Source organism: Choloepus didactylus, chromosome 13 (genome assembly GCF_015220235.1).
Source record: "Choloepus didactylus isolate mChoDid1 chromosome 13, mChoDid1.pri, whole genome shotgun sequence".
NCBI lineage: Eukaryota > Metazoa > Chordata > Mammalia > Pilosa > Megalonychidae > Choloepus > Choloepus didactylus.
The window spans coordinates 3,826,497-3,839,382 of NC_051319.1; the positions used below are offsets into that span (position 1 = coordinate 3,826,497).

Sequence of the window (12,886 nt, forward strand, 5' to 3'; positions counted from 1 at the left end):
CTACATAAGGTGTATTGGAGCAGAAAGAAGGATAAAGATTACCTTTATGTGCAATTATTGAAAAGATTAACATTTAGTTTCATTCAAGGACATGAGAAGGGTTATATAATATTTATGGGAAAATATTTAATATACACTGATTATAACTGTGTAAAAATGCATCTATGTGTCTTTATGACTCCCCAAAATGCACTCAGAGTGATGTACAATGATATAAATTTGTTTCAATAGTTTATGTATAATAAAACATAATGTTTTATGGTAAAGTTGGTAATAACGAAGCAAACAAACAAGCCCTAACAATTTTCTAGTGTGAATCTCTCCAGGTGGGTATTTTTGCTTCTCTTTTCCCCTAGCACCTGGCACAGTGCCTGGCACATAGCAAATGCTCAGTGTATTTCAGGTGAAAGTTGAGGATCAGGCAGGCTTTCTGCCAACGAATCTATGCAAGTATACTGGCTACCTAAAATACAACCATTCCACTTTCCTGCCTTCCTCACTTAATGGTTTTACCCAGTTTATATTCACATGTATCCAGAAGATTCTTCAGAAATGAATTCAATACTAGGAATTTAAAACAACATAACAGGAAAGAGCCAGAAGTGAGAAAGGGACTGGATGGTCTTGGTGAGAAAGTCCTTTATTTGCTGTTGTAAGTTATGGTGATAATGGTAGAATAGAGGTTCTTCAGTAGGGCTCACCCTGGCAAAACAGTAATGAGGGGAGAATGGTATGTCTTTGTCATGGTCCCCTTGTGATGCCCTATGGGGACCCACAGGGAAATAGAGAGCTGTGCAAGGAGTTTAATTGAAACAGAGTTCTGCATGGTTGTTATTTTCTCACACATATCTCACAAATAATAAGCTGAGATTTCCCTGAAAGAAATATCCATCACTTTTAAGGAAATAAGGTGGCATTCGAGACCAGAAGAGGGAGATACATTCTCTATGCGACTCCAATGCTATGGTTTGGAGGGGAGATTTCTGGACACAGTGGCGTTGAGGACTGAGACTCCTTGTGTCCTAGCTACTTGGGCACTGGAGTGGGGTGTGGTATTTTCTTGGGGAAAATGTGAATATGTGTGTATGTTTGCGCGTGAGTGTGTGTGCTGAAAGTACCATGTGGCTAACTACAGTAGACTTGGGAGGGGTGGTTACAGTGATGTAGAGTAAATAAAGCTGGGCGTAACATATGGGGAAGAGATTTCCTGTTTACTGGAAATCTGAGACTCTTCAGTTTAATAGCAAAGGGGGAGTGATAACCCAGATTTACTAGCAAACAGCTTGAAGCTAAAGCTTACATGCTTCTCTACTTTATGGAGAGGACACCATTCCAGGAAAGCAAGAAGGAGGATTAAAAAAAAAAAGGAAAAAAGATCTGAGGCAGGGAAGGAGGGAGAAGAAATAGGGAATGTGTTACTGAGTGGACTACAGCTTCACACCAAGTGCAGGTGACTGCTCAGTCTCATGGAATGTCATCACAGAGGCCTTAGAAGAGGCATCTCAGAACCATCCACCCCCTGTGCTTGTGGGTTATGTAACTGCTCACTCTGGGAAGTAGCAGGAGAAGCCAGATTCTCTGGAGGTCCAGCCAGCCAGCACACAGGGTGGTGGACTTTCCTTGTCAGTTGTGGCATGGGGGCTTTTTATCTGTGGTGGTGACAGTGATGGCAGTGGCACCAGAAGCATCAGAGCCTCACCTCACCAATTATGAGAACATCTTGAGCCACTGCTAGGGCTTCTTTGGTTAAGAAACAAGGCACATGGCTAAGGCTTAAGGGGGAGTAGATGGGCCAGAGTAGAGCTGGCCAGTGCGTAAACAGTCCAGTGCAGGTGGGCACATGCTTAGGTAGCCATAGCTCCCCTAGCCCTTTATTCAGCAAATAAGGACTGCATCACGTTGTTGGGATGTTCAATCTCAGTGGGGTGGAGGGGCATGCTTAGTTTACTGCACTGTTCTTAGCAATCGACAAGGATTATGCTGAGCTGCTAGATCACTTATTTTTAACCTCACCACCAAGTAGTGGTTTCAGCAAAGACAGCAGCAGCAAAAAGGCCTGAGCACCCATCTGAGAATCTGGATGCTCAAATTTTGTGTTTTTCTTTCCATGAGATCATGAGATGATAACCAGCACTGATTCCCTGCTGAGTCAGTGCTCTTGAGGTCTTGAACTCATCACAGGGAGCAGAATAAAGATAGTCACTTGTTCCTGATAAGGGAGCTTGGAATCCTTTAATTAAAGTATTTAAAAAATGGAACCTACTGATATTTAATCATCCATGCAACTTGATCAAATTTTGAATGAATCCCTTTGTCAAGTTAAGAAGAAGGAACCAGAAAGTGGGAGAATAAAGGAAACAGGGACTTATTATTTAAATGTTCCTTGGTGGTGATTTTGTTTTAGTCAATAAAAATGTGATAGCACAATTTATGTTGTAATTAAAACTTGGAGGGCTCAGCACATGTATTGAGACTTATGCATTTCAATTATTCAACTTTTAGCAGCAAATGGTATGTACCTAAGTCAAGGGCACTGAGATCCATACCTTTCTCCAACCATAATGTGTTAGTTCATAGGTGCCATGCAATTTTGGGGAATAAATAATAATTGACTCTGGAAAATCCAAATAATAAAGTATATGATGTGAATTGCAAGTCTATTCTTTTAGTCAATCACCAATAAATATTTACTGAGTACTAAATTGAGTTTTAAATGGTCTTTGACTTAGCCCAGACTGGGGTTTTTATCTTGATCTTAAGTATTTTTAAACTTTGAGGTTAGATCCAATCAATGCACTTTCCATTTAGAGTGTTTGGCATTTCTCCCATGAGCACCATCAATTAAATATAAGATAGCAAGAATAAATTTTAATAACATTAACCACATTCCATCTTGAGGGCTTGGTTTGCCTTCTGGGTTTGTGATGCCACCAGAACATCTCATTGTAATCTGTTTAACCAGCCTAGTCATCTTGGGGAATTTATAGCTATGGCTACTTGAGAAGGTAATAGCTTTTGGCCACTAGATGAATAATGGATTTGAAATGTATATCGATTAGGATCTTCAATCAATGAAGAATAAGAAAAATAAATATTTTTGTATGTGTAGAGGTAATTTCATATTATGTAGAGGTGGAATAATAGATATCAAGATGGTCACTGGGCTTTGGTTGATTTCCTATTTTTTTCTCCCCCCAGACACAGTAGGCACTTATTTTCTGTAGTGTCCTGTGGCATCTATCACATCTTGCTTCATATTAAGGCTATTTGTTTTACATCACTCAATTTCCCTTAGATTTTAAGGTCCTTGAGGTCAGTGATTTTTTCTTAATCTCTGTTGTAGCCTCCATGGGGTCTTGAATTTAACAATCCGTTCTTCTCGATCACATATGAACTAAAATTTCTAGTAAATTATCTAGGGTTAGCTAAGCGTATGTTTCAATTGCCTCAGAACTTTGCAGCTTGTTAAAGCCATTCTAGCCGCTTTCCTTGAAGCACCTTTCAATAAAGATTCCTACAAATCAGTTCCAAGCAAGTGAACTTTTAAAAATGTCATGTGTGAAGAACCATCTTGGAGTATAACTGACTTATGACTACTCACTGATGCTGTAGATGTGCTCCAAGGGTGCCTGATTACAAAGTCCATTGATTACGTCTGCAAATGTCCTAGAGCTATAAAGAAACCATAATCACTTGCATATTTGTTTCCTCTGAGCCATCTCCTTTACTTGGCAAATACTAGTTCATCTGTTACCTTTAAAACCAAGCTGAGCCCAAGGAACTGACAGGAAAGAATCAGAAGTACTTCTGGTGAAAAAGAAAAAATAAATAAACCAAAGAACAGGTATCCACATTTCCATGGAGCCAAGTTTTAGACTGTACCATTGTTGATTTGGTCCTGCACATGTAAGACTAGTGACCTTTCAAAATCATACTAAGAGATGAGGCTTAGCAGACAGACAGAGCTCCAGAATTCAGACTTAAGTATCTTTGAGCAGAGTTTGCATATTCTGAGGAGCCATCTTTGTTTGGTTCTATTTTTCCAGGTTGCTTTCAGCTGTGAGCCCCTGAACTTCCAGCTGAACCTTGGAAGGGGTGGTGTTTGGGTCAAGGTCAGACTGGACACTAGCGGTTGTCCTTCAGACCAGTAGAATCTTGAATGTAAACCAGGTGGGGGGCACTATTATTATTGAGATACCCAACCTTTCATTCTTTTTATACCTGGGAGATTATAGTCTTTGTTCTCATTTCAAAATTATTCAAATGGAGTGTATCTGTTTTCATGCTTCCTGGGGTGGTGGTATAGAGGCATGTGTGATCACTCGGTATTGTTTTTCTTCTTTGAATTTTGAGCCCCCTAAACCTTTTCTGAGGGCATCCCAATATGTCTAGACTGCCTAACATGACTTTCCTGGATCAGGGTTTTGAGCCAAGTGGCTTTTGGTCATATGTCTGAATGGAGGAGAGAAAACACACTCACCAGCCATTTCTGCTGATGAGTGCTCTTAGGCAGCGGCCTTTATATCAGTCTTGTTTAGTCTCCCCTTTAGGGAACTTGTCCATGCAGGTGCAGGTGGGTTCCTAATGTGTACAGGCTCCTCTCTACCCTGTCACAGGCTAGAGATGAATATGCATGAATGTGGCTATAATTAGGTCACAGAACAGATGCCATTAATCACACCATTATCAGGGGAATTGATATATGGTACCACATAATCATGGGCATAATGATTTACCTGCATTTAGAGCATCTTGCTTTCATTTACCAAGAGAATTTAAAGGACGGCATGGGATAAGGCTGACATACCTGCCTCCTGTTGAAGACAGGGCTCTCCAGGGACAGATGCTATTTGCCAAGGGAGGACTTGCTTTCTTGTGCCAGTGATGATTAAACAACAGCAACTAGAAAATAGCCTTGGTACACAGTACCCGTTGTCATTTCTCATTATTGTCAGAATGTCTTAAATTGCCCGGGGGTGTTTTTTTGCCTTGTTGTTATTGGTTTAATTACGGCAATGCTATCCTATGGGAGAGAACTAATTAACCTTCTGTCAAGAAATCAACTCTGCTATATTGCATGTGACATTAATGGCTCTGTGTGTTTCAGGGCAAGTTTTTAAAGGTGTTTTTCTGTTTTGTTATTATATTTGACACCTTGAGAGGAAACAGTTTTTTTTATTAGCAAATACAGTTATATTCAACTGTTTGATGTTGATACCAGTATTATATTGCTGTTAATAGTTATTATAAATAAATGATGAACACATGGTAATTTTGTGAACTACAAAAGAGCTTCTTACAGCAGTGTTTACTACCTGAAATAAGTAGAAAGGAGATATTGAAGCGAGGAGGTGGGGAAGAGAAGGGCAGGGAGCTAATATTCACGGAATGCTAACCACATATGAGGCACTTCATAGCTCCACAACCTGGCAAAGTGGGAATTATTCTCTCCATTGTATAAATGAGAAAATGTGAGGTTCTGAGAGGTTGTAAAAGTAAAATGCAGCAAAGTGGTCACATAGAGACTGGCACGATTTCAAAGCCAGAGTTTTATTTTTCCACAAAAACAAGTAAAAATTGTGTAAAGCTTGATACTTTAACAGGTACTCTTCTGCCCATCATATTATTTACTGTTTACAACTGTCCAATTTGTGGCTTACCTTAGCAAATGTTTAGGCCTTTATGGGATGAACTATTTTCACTTTGTTTCCCATCTTGTTTATTCAGTCTTTTCCAGTTCCATTTCATGCTTCATTTTTGTGTCATTATATATTCATGTGAGTTATCTTAACTCTTTTCTGAAAGAGCATAAGATATATATAAATAAAAATTTTTATAGTGACCCTTTTTACATATGAGAAGTCACTTGCCTAAATCACATATCTACTAAGGAGAAGAATTGGGCCTTGAACCTAATTCTTTTGATACTATAGTTGTTTCATTGCAACAACCGATTGTTGTTTTATGGCTCATTAAAAAATACTAAAAATGGAGGAAAAAGCGTGAGAATCAAGGGCATATTAAATAAATTGCTTGTGCTGGGGCAGAAGAGTAATGTACTCTATGAGGAAAGAGAAAGCAAGCAAGAAGAAACCTTCCCATGTACACGGTAAGTCAAAAACTAAGCTATACATATCTACCTGGACATAGAATATTATGGGGTTTTTCTGTAGACTCAGCTACATCAATTTTTGTAATGTATATTTGGTGTTTGAGTCTGTTAATTCACACAAGCACAGGAAAAGTTTACATAGCTAGTTTGGTGATCAAGATCTTAATTTATTTACTGGACCCTTGAAAAGTTTCATCCTCATTAACCCCATTAGAAAATATTCACCTAGGGCTTTCTGAATATAAGGTACCATATATTATTATTATTTTTAATGCAATTTTATTGATATGTGTTCACATACCAGATAATTATCCAAAGTGTAGGCAATCAACGGTTCACGGTATCATCATATAATTGTGCATTCATCACCACAATCAATTTTTGAACATTTTCATTGCTCCAAAAAATTAAACATAAGCATAGAAATAAAAAAAGAACACCCAAAACACCCCATACACCTTACCCCCCCATTATTTATTTATTTTTTGTCTTCATTTTCTTACTCATCTGTCCATACACTGGATAAAGGGAGTGTAAGCCACAAGGTTTTCACAATTACACAGTCACACCATGGAAACTATATAGTTATAATATCATCTTCAAGAATCAAGGCCACTGGGTTGCAGTGCAACAGTTTCAGGTATTTCCTTCTAGCTTTTCCAATGCACTAAAAACCAAAAAGGGATATCAATATAACACATAAGAATAACCTCCAGAATGATCTTTTGACTCCATTTGAGGTTTGTCAGCCACCGAAAGTTTATTTTGTTTCATTTCTTTTCCCCCTTTTGGTCAAGAAGATGTTCTCAATCCCATGATGCCAGGACCAGGCTCATCCCCGGGAGTCATTCCCACATTGCCAGAGAGATTTACACCTCTGGGAGTCATGTCCCACGTTGGGGGAGGGCAGTGAGTTTACACTATATATTGTTTTAAGGGACAGTATCTTCCCTGTTGATCTTAAGATATAATAAATTATTCATATCTGTTATAAAGCAAGATAGTGTCAACATAAGTGTCAGTTCTTATCAAACAACACTAGAATCCATATTTATATATAAATACTCCTCCATTTCATTATTTGAGACATCTGAGAAAACTTTAAGTTTCAGCCGATGTCAACCTCTCTCAATGTGTAGATGAGAAAACTGAGGCAGAGGGAAGGAAAGTGGTTTTCTTAGACTTACGCAGGAGGTGATAGCCTCTAGGCTCTCAGCAACTTAGATGTTGTAGGTTTAATTATGTAATCCAAAAAACATATGTTCTTGGTCTCTGTGTTCCTGTGAGTATGATGAACCCATTGTAAATGGGATCTCTTGAAGGTGTTGTAGTTCGAGTGTTGCTCAATTGTAGTTAAAATGTTGCTCAACTGAATGAAGAGTGGGCCTTAATCTGATTACTGGAGTCCTTTACAAGCAGAAGAAATTCAGAAGTAAGGGAGAAAGCTACTGAGAAGAGCTGGAAGCCAGAAGTCAACAGAACCTGGAACTGGGAAGATAAAGGAGAGATCATCACCATGTGCTGGGAAGAAACCAGTGTGCTAGCCCTTGAAACTCAGAGCCAATAAATTCCCATTGTTTAAGCCAACCCATCGTGTGGTGTTTGTCATAGCAGCCTGGAAAACTAAGACAGGTATGAAGACCAGACTTGTAGACACTCTTTGGCAAATTTCTGTACTACAAATCCAGATGGAGTTTGTTAGAGTTACTTCTCCGTGGAAAATCAAGTAAAGTTGACCTGCTCTAAAGGTCACATTTTCCATGAATGGGGATACAAAGCAATGTCCCAGATAGTCCTAATATGCATCATGTTTCCTAGCAATATCATAAGATACCATAAATTTCACTCATCTCACCCAAGAGTCTAGAAAGTTCCTTCGAGGAAGGAATAGTTTCCCAGCCTTGGAGGTAGTGCTTGATAATAATGTATTTTCTTCTCCAATAAGAAGTGCCTTCATTTCCTAGGGCTGCCATAACAAAGTACCACAAACTAGGTAGTTCAAAACAACGGAAACTTATTGCTTCCTAGTTCTGGACCCCGGAAGCCTGAAATCAAGCTGTCAGCAGGACCGAACTCTCTCAGAAACCTGTAGGGGAGAATCCTTCCTTTCACCTTCTAGCATCTGGTGTTTGCTGACAATCTTTGGTACTTCTTGGCTGAAAGATGCATCACCCCAGTCTGCCTCCTCCATCTTTATTGGTCTTTTCCCTGGTGTCTGTCTTCTTCTTATAAAGGCACCAGTTGTATTGGATTAGGGACCATCCTAATTCAGTATGACCTCATCTTAATTTGATTACATCTTCAAAGACCCTGTTTCCAATAAAGTCACATTCACAGGGGTGAAGATCGGGACTTGAACATATCTATTTTCCGAACATGATGGAGCCACATTTTTCCGGTGGGAGAAGTCATGTACATGGGCATGGCTCTCTCTGCTGCTTCCTCCATCTAAACAATGATGGGGACAAGAAGAAAATGGTTGCCTTGGACCTGTTTGGTCTCCCCCTCCTATTACCATGTTGCCAACTGGGTATAGGAACAGCTTTGGACCTATCTCCTCTTCTCACTGAAACATTTAAGCATTGGGTTAGTTCTCATCAAGTTTAACTCGGGGGCTGGAAGGGAAAGAACATCTTGAGGTCTCGAGTGTCAAGGCCTCTTTTGGAATTTACCAGAGAACTTTGTTTTGCAGATAATGTGCACTTGGCAAATGGTAAAATGGAGGCTTATTTCCTATTGGCCAATGCACACATGTATCACAGGAAACCACAGAGCTGGAGGTAGGGAATGGAGGGTGGGGATGGGAGGGCAAGCTTCCTGGGCCAAGGCAGAATTTGGACCTTTCTGGATTATTCTGGCTATATTGCTATCCCATATAAATTTCTAACATGGTTCTCTTCTACAGAGAGGTAAAAAACTTTAACAAAATTTGCAGAGCTTAACAGAGGTTCTGAAAGTGTGGTCTAGGGTAAGGATATTAAATTCCTGGAGAAAGACCCTTCCCACTTCTGTATCCATAACGGACAGTGAAAACTGACCATGTCCCTATATTCTGATTTCAGAGTCCCCCTCAATATCCTTTTTCTGGCAACCATTACCGATTGATGAGAGATGACACATTGGAAACATAGTTACCATTTTGGATGAATTAGCCAAGACTATTTCCTGAGAAAATGCTGAACAAATTCTGGCCCTGAAGTATAAAAGGTTGGGAGCAAGTGCCAAAGACCTGCAGATTATTTTGCTAATCTGCGCTCTATTCCCACAATACTCCATCTCTCTCACTTTCTCTTTCCTTCTCTCTCTCTGTTCTAGTTTGCTAATGCTGCTGGAATGCAAAACACCAGAAAAGGATTGGCTGTTATAAAAGGGGGTTTATTTGGTTACACAGTTACAGTCCCAAGTCCATAAAGTGTCCAAGGTAATGCATCAACAATTGGGTACCTTCACTGGAGGATGGCCGATGGCGTCCAGAAAACCTCTGTTATCTGGGAAGGCACATGGCTGGCTTCTGCTCCAAGTTCTGATTTCAAAATGGCTTTCTCCTAGGATGTTCTTCCCTAGGCTTCAGCTTCTCTTTAAAATATCACTCTTAGTTGCTCTTGGGGTGTTTGTTCTCTCTTAGCTTCTCTGGAGCGAAAGTCTGCTTTCAAAGGCCATCTCCAACATGTCTCTGTAAGCTGAAGCTCCTGTCTCTGCTCCTGTGTGTTCTTCAAAGTGTCCCTCTTGGCTGTAGCAAGCTTGCTCCTTCTGTCTGAACTTATATAGTGCTCCAGTAATTTAATTCAGACCCACCCTGAATGGGTGGGGCAACACCTCCATGGAAATTATCCAACCAAAGGTCTTTTCCACATCTGAATGAATCACATCTCCATGGAAACACCCAAAGGATTCCAAAATCTAATCAACACTAATATGCCTGCCCACACAAGATTGCATCAAAGATAATGGCGTTTTGGGGGACGTTATACATCGAACTGGCACACTCTCTTTACCCTGCTTTATTGTTCTTCATTATTACTTACATGAACCTGAAATTAAAGGGCATATTGTTCACTTAATTGTTAAGTCTGTCCTGTAGAGAAGCACCTCTATTCCACTGGATAGTAACTAGAAAAAATGTAGCCCTGATTCCTGACTGTGGAAAGGCCACTCTGTAAATGTGGACAGCACTGGAAAATTGGAAAAAAGAACTTAGAGAGACAAAATCAGTCTCCAGTCCCATTGTTTGAGTCCAGGATAAAGCCTGGCTCAAAACCTACACTACTTCTGGATTTTCTAATAATCGATGTCACAAATTTCCTTTACTAGCTAAGCCACTTTGAGCTGGGATTTCTGTCAATTGCAATGGAATTGATTGTAAAGTGCAGGGCTGAGATCCAAGACAGGGCAGTTCGGAAGCCAGGAGGAGAGGAGGATGACAAGGCAAGGGCTGGGAGCGAGGGCAGATAAAAAGAAACTTCATTTGCTTCAACATTTTGTCCACAGCAGGTCTTAGTCTCAACTCCCATTTTCTCTTTAACTACTCTTATCTATCAAAGTATTTTCTGTGACAGCAGCATGGGCTCATGGCAATAACTTTCTCTTTGATAGGAAACTATGCTGAGTTCAAAAATCCTTATCTAGCACTCCCAGGAGTGTGACCTAATCTGGGACTTAAACTCTCACTGACTTAGTTTCCTTGTGTGTAAAAGGAGGATAATGCCTACCTTTTAGGGATTGGGGAGGAATGAATAAAATGAGATGCACAATTCACAGCCCATTGACCGTGCTTCATAAAGGTCTACACGCTGTCTTTCTCTTGCTGTGATAATCTGGCAAAGGAAGAGTTAATGATTAAGCCCTAGATGGATGTTGAAAAATTTACTGAAAAGTAGTTAATCTGATGTAAATGGTGTTTCTAAATCCCTGCCAATGTTTGTAAGGCCTAGCATTTCATAATTACTTAATCATTTTCAAAACAACTTCTACACAATAAGAGGCCCAATTAGAGAGCAAAAAATGGGCTTTTGAAAGAGGTACTGGTAAATTTCCTAATGTTTACTTTTCATTTGGAACAGCCATGCTATGGTTCCTTTTACAGGATTTTCTCCCCTGAAATACAGCAGGTCGCTGATTGAAGGATACGTAAATTAATTAGGAAATACATCATTATTTTTGCTTGGAGCAAATTTATAATTACAGAAATACTTAAAATCACGTGTTTTATCCACTATCATGCCCTACAAGTTTATGTGTACGAGGCCCAACATGTTTTTTGCTGGACTTTTGTGTGGACTGAACCCAGTACATGCAAAATCCGGGCCTTGTGTTACTTTCCCATGAAAACACAAATGTTTTTCTTAAAAATAATTGATCCAGTTTAAGGCAAAGTCCCGATGTCCCCTCTTTCACAGCAGATGCAGGTGAAGAAGTTCTTACAATTCCTTTCATTTTGACTCGGTTTTGTGGAGTGTCTGCTGTGTGCTTGCTCAAGGGAGGTCTAGCACCGGCTTTTCTGTTCCAGAGCATCACTGTCTCTGTGGTCTGTTTTAGAATTCCTCCTCAAGTTTACTACTGGAGTTTTCTATATGTCATCTGTTTTCTGTTTTATGGTGTTCCAAACTAAACATGCCACAAGCAATTTCTCTTTCTCCTCTTCTTTGAAACCCTTTATATTTTCTTTGGCATTCCTCATAGACATGGCTTGATGTTCCAAGGAGCTGTCACCCGGACCCCTCTGAGATCGGACGGTTTTGACTGTGAGAATTGGCAGCTTGAAACCATGGGAAAGAAGCTCCAAATCAGCATCCATACCTGGGAAATGCCACCCCATTGTTCCGATGACTGAATATGGGCCACAATGAGAAAAATGGTGAATATACAATAATTCTTTGAGGCTGTGGGTGTGCAGTTATTAAAATAAATTTTTACTTTGGAGTGGAGTTAGATTTACACAAAGTTACATGGAGAATACAGTGAGTTCCCATAGACTGTATTCTATGTTAACTTCTTCCATTACTATGGTGTATTTGCCAAAACTAAGGAACCAACATTGGTCTTAAGTAAACTTTAAATTTTATTTGCTTTTCACAGGTCTTCACAATCGTGTCTTTTTTATGCTGCAAGAGCCAGTCCAGTGTACCGGGTTGCATTGAGTTTTCAAGTCTCCTTAAGCTCTGGTCTCCAACTCTTTCACAGTCTCCTCTTGTTTTGTAAAACCTTGATAGTTTGGGGGAGTACTGGGGCTATGGGTTTTGGAAAAGAATACCACAGGGGAGAGGTTCACTCCTCATCACACCATGTTGGGGGTATATGGTATCAATATGACATCACTGACGAGGTTAACCTTGATCACTCAGTTAAGAGAGTATTTGCGGAGGAGGCGGGGCAAGATGGCAGACTGGTGAGCTGTATGTTTTAGTTACTCCTCCAGGAAAGTAGGTAAAAAGCCAGGAACTGCGTGGACTGGACACCACAGAGCAATCTGTCTTTGGGCATACTTCATACAACACTCATGAAAACGTGGAACTGCTGAGATCAGCGAAATCTGTAAGTTTTTGCGGCCAGGGAACCCGCGCCCCTCCCTGCCAGGCTCAGTCCCGGGGGAGGAGGGGCTGTCAGCTCCAGGAAGGAGAAGGGAGAATTGCAGTGGCTGCTCTCATCGGAAACTCATTCTACTGATTCAAACTCCAACCATAGATAGACTGAGGCCAGACACCAGAGACTCTGAGAGCAGCCAGCCCAGCAGAGAGGAGACGGGCATAGAAGGAAAACAACACGAGAAGCTCCAAA

General features: G+C 40.2%; 1 long non-coding RNA gene across 2 annotated transcripts in view; it reads left to right on the forward strand.

The window, feature by feature from the left end:
* LOC119508136 overlaps positions 1–12,886 on the forward strand; it is a 57,675-nt gene that overhangs the window by 10,301 nt on the left and 34,488 nt on the right. Inside the window, exon 2 of one of the 2 annotated variants that reach the window (XR_005211400.1) lies at positions 11,792–11,966. The exons of the other annotated variant lie outside the window; for it this stretch is intronic. This is a non-coding gene — a long non-coding RNA (uncharacterized LOC119508136). The remainder of the gene's footprint in view (positions 1–11,791; positions 11,967–12,886) is intronic. 2 annotated transcript variants of the gene reach the window in all.